Below are 10,235 nucleotides of genomic sequence, written 5' to 3' on the forward strand. Positions count from 1 at the left end.
GATTCTGGAGACCCAGCAGTCCCACTCCCTGCGGTCCATGTCTAATTAACTCAAGACGCTCTTGAGTGAGTTAGGTAAAGTCATGAACACCTGACTTTGAATTGACCCATTACAGCATATTAACACTGTTGTTTTGCTGAATTTTTAAAAAATGTTTTTCCTTAAAAGAGCAGGCCTCCTGGGGTTTTTGCTTAGCTCCGCTGCTGCGGTTGGCACAGCCAGCGTAAGTTCGATCCCTAGTCTACGACCTCTGACCCTGTCCGCCCTCTTCTGGTCTGCTCACTGTCAAATAACGGCCAGTGCTACCTGAAAAATCTTTAAGGTACTGTAAATAGATCAGGAACCTTGAGAAGTAGAACAAATGGTGTAGCAGTCCACCAAAAGTCTTCAAAAGTTTAGCTTTTCTTGGCTGAGAAATGTTTCATTTAACAAATCTGGTAAAGATTTACATTTTACCCCTTTTGCGGATCTTTCAGTTGAGCATTCAATTTTCCTTTTTTGGTCAGAGACTGTAAAGTAATAAGATAAACTAAACACTGTTTTTTCTGAATATTTCTCAAAATGGAAAAATCAAGGTAACACAAAGTTCTTTATGCAAGTGTTGGGGATGTATGGCTTATGTACAGTAGTTATTAATAACTATGACTGTCGTGGGATGAAGGTTAGGGCCGTTCCAGCTTATAGGACTTTATTTGTGCCGCCCTGAACAATGGCGTCTCGCTATGAATGCTGGCAGATGCAGTTCGCTGGGGAAATTTGTAAAAACGTCAGCAAAACTCCCGCAGAAATAAATATCCATTACAGAAGGATTACACTACAATTTAAGGGAGTTTTTTTTCCCCCCTAGTTTGTACTGAGATGTTGTTACTGCAATATAAAACAAAATGACTTCAAGGATTTTTACACATCTTCATCAGGGGTGCTAATAACAGACTATTAACCGGTACATTTTACAAAGCACTCTGTAGTTTTATTGTGATTTTTCATCTCATGGAGATGAAACATAATCATCACAAAATGTAAAACTGTCTCAGTCTTAGTTTTTTCTTCAGCCAACAAACTCTTGCGTTTTTCCACTGATTAGGACGTTGCAGCTATTTTTAACTAACTGGAGATGATTTTGACTTGATGCAAAAACAGCATTTATATAATATATTCTCTCACTTACAGCCCATTTAGAACTCAAAATGTCCATCGAAACATGTATATATTTTTGAACACATTGGTGTAAAAATCAGTGTTTTAATGAATACCTCTACTTAGCTTATGGAGGAATTGCACAGGCAAAAACGTCATTCTGCAGCTGTATTTACATATTACCCTGAAACCTCTCAAACCTGTAATTTTTTTTAGCTGTTTAGCTTTTCTTTTTTTTTTTTTTTACAGTTTATCCTAAACAAGATGTTGTTTTGTGCATTCATAATGCCTGTGCCCTCAAAACTTCCTACCGGGGCAATGCCTTTTTTCACTCGCTTCCTTTTCTGCAATCATTTGCATTACTAATCTGGTATTTATATTCATCGATTGCCTCATTAATTAGGTCAGTGATCAAAGCAGGATTTCTCTGTCACTCGAAGAGGGAAGGGGAGAAAACGCGGATGTTTTTATTGGCTCTCTGCTACTTGCTCTGCGCAGCAACAAAGGGAAATAAAAGCAGCGAGTTTTGGGCTGAGATCTAAAACATAATTTCTTATGGAGAGCCTGCCGAGAGATACTGCACTCTTATGTAACTCTGTAACATCATTATGATGACAGTCTGAGAAGGCAGAAAGCCCTCCATATTTTTAGCCGGTTACCTCCAGGAGCTCCGGTTTAGGATCGCCTGCGCCATCTACTGGTAGAAAAGCGGAGCGTTTCTTAACCTCTCCTAATGACCACACAGGGGAGAAGGGCCAGAGGCAGACAAAGAGGGAAAAAACAAACAACAACAGTCCTTTAAGGGACTGGATAAGAGGTTTTGCAATAGTGTCGACATGCATGATCCATTGTGTGAACGTATTGTTAGTCAGGTGAGGGAAATCCATATTGTGAGGCTGACGGTGGCGATCTGCTGCTCCTTTTGTGGACGGCGATATGCAATTTTGTCCACCCTCTCGCCATTCAGCCAACTTCAACCTTTCATGAGGCATCGCCCCGAAGACAGCTTCGAGTTTGCATTCGTGTTGCCTTGCTGACACACGCATGCACACACTGTAACCAGAAAGTACATCCTTGTAGGTCCCAGGCGCTCCTTTTCTCCAATCTCTCATCTGCTGAGGGATTTTAGCAACATCACATAAAAAAAATAAGTAAATAAAAAACACTGCAAACAAGACAAGGAAGCAGAAAGTGCTGAACCATCTGTTTTATGCATGAGCAAAGCAAGAATGGTGAAATATGAACAAAATTGAAAAAGGCATGATCAATTTGAAAGGCTTGGCTGCACTGACAAATGAGTGTTGGCTTGCTTTAATTGTGCATATTGAAGTTTTTGCACCTCAGTGAGTTAAGCCTCCCATTCTCTCACTCATTCCCTTGCACTAAAATAAACCTTTCCAAAACACAGGGCTACAAATTATGCGCTACTAGATTTAAAAGTCATTCCATAAATGACCTAAATGACGGAACAAACCATATATTAACTCAGGCTTAAACTGTTGAGCCCCACCAGGTTAATTTTAACTCTGACAGTGTCAAGCAGCACTCATTTAGTGTTTCTAATAGTTTAACAAGAAGGTTTTGTTTTTTATCTTTTTTAGATTTAACTGAAAAAGACTTAACTTTGGAGAATTTTGAATTAATATGAGTTGCTATGACATTTTATTTTTCTTTGGGAGTATTTTTGAATTTGAACATGGTATTTAAATTCAATGCTTAAATTTGTTCTCCCCCTTACCAAGGGAAAAAGAAAAATTTGTCCAAGATTTACTCTTTTTGTCATTCTAAAGTGAAACGCGAAAGTACACGCAGACTTCCTTGCATATTATGTGCACCCCTTAAGCTTTTCAACGCTTGGTCACATACAAGCACACACTTTAATGTGTTTTACTGGGGTTCATGAAATAGACAGACACAAGAAATAGTGTGTACATGTGAAGTAGAAGCAAAAGAATATGGGTTTCCGAGGTTTTTTTTACATGCAAATATCAGAAAATTATGGCAATCATTTATAGACAGCCTTCAGGAATCAATGCCTTATTGAACCGTCTTTTGATGCCATTACAGCTGAAAGTCTTTGGGGCTTTGCACTTCCAAAGGTCTCACACTTTTGTCCATTTCTTTTTATGTAAGTAGTGCATTCTCAGACAGACTGCACGAAGAACTGGAAAACAGCAGTTTTCAAGTATCGCCAAATTTTCTCAGTCAGATTTAGACCTGGCTTATGTACCATGATCTAAACTGTTTCCTTGTAGTTCTGGCTCTATGCTTAGTGTTATCCTTCTGAAAGGGCTTTGCAGCCTCAAACGAGTTTCAGTTCAAGATTGCCCTGCATGCAGCATGAAGAGCTCTGATCGTCTTCATGCTGCAGACACACATTTCCCACAGCATGAGGCTGTTATATAGTACGGATTCTGTATCAGGGCGATGTGCAAGTGTTGGTTTTCTGCTACGCATTTTGCATCGGATCAGATCACTTTCCTCCGCATGTTCAATGTGTTTCCCACAGAACTCCTGTTGGCTTCCCTTCAATAACTACCTTCTTTTTGACACACTTCCACGAAGGCCAGACTTGAGCAATGTCTAACTTTTAGATTGTCCCGTCGACAGATTCTCTGAACTAATCTGTGGATGCAACTCTTGGCCTGTCAGTTTGGTTGGACTGCTATGTCTCAGTAACTCTGCATTTGTGCCACACTCCTTCCTTTTTCAATCTAGTGCTGTTTTAAACTTCTGTTTTAAACATGAAGCTGATTGTTCAGTAACATCCTCTGACAAACCTCCAAGACCTTAAAAGAGATCCAGATGGACTCTATTGACTAATTAGGAGGTTCTTAATTAGTTGCAATGAATATTATTTAGTGGCGTCAATGTAAATTGGGTGAACACAAATGCACCCCGTACTCTACTGTTTATCATTCTCCTTCTACTAAGCAATCATGTGACCCATCATGTAAAGTTTTAATAGTTTAAAATAGACAAAAGAGGCCAGAAGGACATTCTGTGGCTTAGGGGCAGAGGTGGTTCTTGATATTGGCTGTGTGGGCAGTTGTCCAGGGCGACATTAGAAAGGCATGGGGCACCCAAGAACTAAAAAAAGAAAAAACAGTATGTTTCCTATGCTTACTGGAGAGTACCAAGAGACTAGCTTGCCTGTTTTCTACTGAAAAAAACAAGCAAACAAACAAAAACATTGAATTACTTGCATGTTAATTGGTTTGTGGGAGGAGCATGGAGGGGCTCGCCCAGGGCACCCTTCTGCCAAGAACCACCACTGCTAAGGTGTTAAACGGCTCTAACTTGTAAGGTGTTCGATTTAGACCAAACAGAAAGATGCCAATTATTTAGCAATAATGTGTTTAACCAGAACTGACAGTAAAACTAAGCGAAGATAATTCTCCTAGAAGACACCCTCTCACTTCAGTCTCCGCGCCAAATGCAACACAAAGATACCAATTGCAGTTTCCCGAAGACTCTGTCAATGACAAGAGATCCCAGTAACTCTTCTTCACCATGTAGATCATCTCTGCAAGTAAAAAGATGCTCATATTTAGAATATCCCCCATTCACACTGGTAGATACCTCTGCCACAGACAAAGGAGGGATTTATAATTCACATGACAAACTGCCATGGATGCAAGTCCTGGATGCAAGATGTAAAAAAAGAACTGCCCTCTTTGTTAGCAACATAAAAAAAACCTTAAACTATTTATAAAATATACTGTCAAAATATCTCACATTCACTCAGCACTGCAGCTTTTTCAGTAAGAGCAGCCATGACTAATCCGAGATGAAATGAGCTGGAAAGAGTGTGTGAGGCCTCAGAAACTTAAAAAAAAAAAAAAAAGGGGGGAGAGGGATGATGCCGTTCATACACAGTGGTGCACAAAAATATCCACTCATGGTTCCGCGGAGATTCTTTCACGAGGCTCAAAAGAGCAGAAGATTAAATCCCATTAAATCGCCGCTCTTTCAATAAAACGAACAAAAAAAGAAAAAAAAGTGAGCTGATTACACCTTTAGGCAGATCTGTGAATATTTCTGATTGAATGAATGACTAAATCAGCTAACACTGTAAAAGCGCAAAGCGGGGGAACGCCGACGGAATGGCTTAACGGGGAGGAATGACGGCTGGAGCAGAACGGCGTGCGGCCGCAGGGTTCGGTCCCACCAGCAGCAGGTTGAAGCTCCGACTCTCAGGTGAGGTGCTGAGCTGTAATTAAACTCATCAAACTCCTGCCACTTTCAAGGTGTACTTAGTTTTGTTGTCCGTCTCCAACCTTTGGGAACGACCTTACTAAAAAATTTAAAAAAGGATAAACAACCTTTTTTTTCCTGTTTTTGATTAGATTTTTGCCATAAAAGAGGTACGTAACCCCAACAATGTGCCGACTACTAGGTTCAGGCTTTCTGTCCAAAGGTTGATGAACCAATGACTGCAGTCACACTACAGACATACACTGACCTGTTGGCTTTCTACGTCTTCCTGTAAAGACAATATTAACATGGAAGAGGCATTATGTCACCCTAATAAATAGTTGCTATAACAACTGGTGACACATTTACTGACACCCCTGCCGTTTTAGGTGTTTTGCACATCTCCCTTTTGTCAACAGGACAGCTCTTATATTCCTGTCACACAATAACACGTGGCTCTTGTTTCAATAGCAAAGGAAAACATGACTCCAAATGAAATAGGAATTGAACACGCTGGCTTATTGATCAGCAGATCAATAAGCTTGTGAATGTCTGATGGTTGTCCCAGGATACTAAAAGGCAAGACGTGGATCTTTCTGCGTATTTATATAACTGGCTCATAAAAATGGTACTCTGTGTCATGTCATCTAGACCTGAAAAACTGAGTCATGCATTCAATATGTTAACAAAAAATTCTCAGAATGTTTTTAAAGTTAGGTATAAAAAAAACTGCTTCAGTTACGTTTGAATTTGCGGGAATCGTGGCGGTTCGTATAGAAGTGGTTTTTCTTACAAGCAAGTATCTTAAAACAAAGTGCTTTTCACAATTGCATGAGTTGTGTTAAAGGTGAAACTTTTCTTCCATTTTCACTGGCAAGATTCTTCTTCTACAGAAAAAGTTGAATTTATTTGAAATCTTTTTACACATTCCTACCAGGGGTGCCATCAGATGCGTCTGCATCTGTAGATGATTAAAAACAGCTGCCGAAAAACAGCTTTTTTTTACACAATGTTTTTCCCATCAGTAAGCGTTTGTAATGAGACAAAATGGAGGTCAGACACTTTGCTTAATGACAGTTCAGCAGGGAAGACCTCTCGCCATCACTCAGCATCATAAGTTGCGAGATAACCTGTGCGATTAGACTGGTGAGGAGCTGAAAACTGGGTTTGCCTCTGAAAGGGTTTTTTAGGTCACTGATATTCATTTACATTACCTTTGACTTTTATCTGGAAATCAAAGATAGATCAAAATTTTTTTTTAAAGATTTCTAATCTTTTAAAAGTTAGATTTTTACCGTTACCGCCAGATTTGTTTTGATTTCTCTTACACAATTTTCTTTTTGCAGATGGGGAGAATTTGCCTTATTTTCCCATGCTTGTCGAACAAGTTATATTTTAAAACACCTAAACAGAAACTGCACAATTCTCAATGACAGTTTCTGAGGAATCTGGTAAACAATTCCCAGCTTAAAAAAAAACAAAGAAAAAAAAACAAAACACTGAAAACATAATTTTCTGTGTTTTGTTGACATTTTTGTTTACCACTTGTTTGGGCTTGTATGGAACATATGCACTGAGTGATACACATCCAGCAAGACCTTAAGGAAACAGGAAAGGTGAGTTAGGAGAGCGAAAAAGTTAAATTGCATTTGGGGAAACACACGAAGGACCAAGGGAGTAAATAAGAGCGCAGACGGCTGCGATGCGGCACACTGCAATAAGCAAACACATCACAAACCCATGTGATTTATTACAGGGACAAGATGACATTTTTCATTGCGGATAAGCTAGAAAGTTTTCCTTTTTTTGTCTTTTTCATTATTTTTCTTCATTTTCTTTTTTTAACTCGGAGAGCAAATCTTGGAATTTTCGTCACACATTTCTCGAGCAAAGAAAAAACCGGCGTGTTTATCTCACGAGAAGAGGAGAATCCAACTGAGATGATGTCCTGAAAGGCAGCATGTTGGAAAATAGGAGAGGGAGGCGGACGCTTGATAAGGACTCAATAAGGGCATCATAAAAAGAACGAGTCATTTTTAAAAAAAAATTATTTACATTTAGTTGAGTATTCTCTTTGAAATTGATTAGTTTTCATCACAACTTCCTACTCAACAGGACGCATGTCTCCAAAGTATGCCTCAAATGTTATTTTGGCTCGGCTCGCTGTAAAGACAGAAAGGAAGTGCTTTGAGATTGACACCTTAAAGTACTTAAAGTAGTTAGCTAAAGCTGAAAGGATCTGGCAACGCGCGACTCAAGTCAGCGTTCTAGGGTGGTTATGCCTGCCAAGGGAAGCTCGTAATCTAGAAAATGTGAAAGATAAAGGCGCTACGATGGGCTAGCATAGGACATCATCCCCATTCTGAGATGTTTGCGTGTGGGTAGGAATCTGCAAACTGCGATTCATGTAGTATCTAGGACATAAAACTCAGGGGGTCCAATGAAACTAAATCGGTGGGCTGAACCTTCAGGCTCTTCTTCAGAGGGGGCCTCAATAAGGCAGCTTGCTATCAATCCATCTCAGCTACAGGCTTATTTTTCACCAACAAAAGCAAAGTACTGCGTGCAATTTATAATGCAATTTCAGAGTGCGAGAAATACAGTTTTGGTTACTTGACATGATCTTTACAACAGGAGTCTATTCTTTAAATCCATGTAAACTATCCATTCATTCATTTTCTGTTCACCCTTGTCCCTAATGGGGTCGGGAGGGTTGCCGGTGTCTATCTCCAGCTACGTTCTGGGCGAGAGGCGGGTTCACCCTGGACAGGTCGCCAGTCTGTCGCAGGGCAACACAAAGACATACAGGACAAGCAACCATGCACACACACACACTCACACAGATAGACCAATTAACCTAACAGTCATGTTTTTGGACTGTGGGAGGAAGCCGGAGTACCCGGAGAGAACCCACGCATGCACAGGGAGAACATGCAAACTCCATGCAGAAACACCCCGGGGCGGGAATCGAACCCAGGGCATTCTTGCTGCAAGGCAACAGTGTGCAGCCCCATGTAAACTAACTAAGATAAATACTCATGTAAAGAAATGATTCTGAATGTGCAGTTGTGTCATAATCTTTTCTAGATGCTATCAGATAATGTGCGATTTATAAGATAAAATATGTGAAAATTCTTTTGTCTTTGCCCACTCATACCAGTTTCTTGATGTCCTCAATAGTTCTGATGCAACAGTTCTGAATTATACCATGCTACCTGTAGCATAGTTACGCTGCTCCATGAGCTGAATTAACATTCAAGACAGCCACAGCGAACTTCTAGAGGAGATGAGCACATGGGTGTGTTCCTTTAAGAAACTCTACAGCACAAGGAAAGAGAAGGAGAAAGTATGACCTCATGTCTTTACTTCTACCATTCCACGGCATGATTTAGACCAGGGTAACCCAGGCCAGGATGTTTCTTTTTACATTGTAAATACAAGAAAATTAGGTGTGACGTGTTTGAACGACAGAAGGTTTTACAGTTCCTTGCAGAAGTATCTGTATCTCCTTGAACTTTGACAAATTTTGCCTCGTTACAACCAAAATTCACTGTCTATTTTCCGAAGCATAGTGTGAGTATCTTATCCGTACACTTAACTCTGATTACTCTGAAGAAACATTAGCAATCACTGTTATGACCACCTGCCACAAGTAATTTTACATAACTGCAAACATACCAAGGCATGTGACTGTCCACCTTAATACCTTAATTTACCAGCCAGTCAAGGAGAGAATAGAGCGTTACCTTTTAGTACAACAACAACAACCCTAAAACAGAGCTGCAATTCAATTATTTAGATCCAATCCCATTTCTCAATTTCCCAGTCAATGTCAAGACCAAAATCTGATTGGGAATCTGTGCTGAATATTGTCATTGACAGATGTTCTCCATCCATTGTGAATGGGTTGAGTAAGTCGGCAAAGATGAAATGTTACTCTTTTTTTAGGCTCTGGAGGCTGTTATGGAGCAGCAAATAGACAGGAAAGAGGGAGAAGTGAGAATAAGATGTCCAGAGACACCAAGCTTCCAAATGTTTAATTGTTGTTTGTCTATCATATCCTCCCAGTAAAAGACCAAAAGGAAAGTCCAACTTCTGTCTTTTATGGTCTTTCCTGCCAGTATGTTCACATTTTTCTCAGTTAATTTGCTCTTTATAGTAAACACCTAGCTACAGTATTTTACCTTAAAAGTAAACCCAGGCAAAGAAATGCAAAGTCATTCAGATTAAGACAGAAACCTTAAAAGTGCAAGCGGAGCTTAATGGGGTTTTTTCTTAATGTGAAGAGATCCAAGCCAAAAGACTTGGAAGCCTTACACTTCAACTAAAAAAAAATATTTTAACACCTCGAAAAAAAAAAACACGGGGGGAAAGTACGAATAAAGCAAGCAAACATTTCTCTTTCTATATTAAAAAAAATGTTTTTAACTAAAACAGGGCCACATTTTCAGAAAACAAATAAAGTGGACTCTCTGCTTGCTCCGCACCTAGACTGTCCATTCCTGGAAAAAAAAAATTATCCACGAAAATGTGATTATTTTCCTGAAATCATCAGATTAGGGACGGGTCCAGAGACAGAGCCGTCACGTCAAATCCCAATAAATAATTTCATGTGTATAGCTGTAATTTAGGCACAAATGCCCAAATACGAAAGAGGTAGAAATGCTTTTCTACTTTTGCATAGCTCTGTATTTGGCAGCCCAGGAACAAGCATTGCAGTCGTTTTGAGCTTTTTTCTTTTTTTCCTGGGCTGAAATATGCTTGCAACAAACTCTCACTCACTTTTTTTCTTTTTCCTTTCTGCTAATGTTCTTTGGCACTGACCCCCACACGTCAGTATACTGTAAATCCATTGGTCAAAGGCATGCATGGACTCTGGAGCCCTTAATCAATTACAGTAT

The sequence above is a fragment of the Xiphophorus hellerii genome, chromosome 4 (assembly GCF_003331165.1).
Source record: "Xiphophorus hellerii strain 12219 chromosome 4, Xiphophorus_hellerii-4.1, whole genome shotgun sequence".
Lineage (NCBI taxonomy): Eukaryota > Metazoa > Chordata > Actinopteri > Cyprinodontiformes > Poeciliidae > Xiphophorus > Xiphophorus hellerii.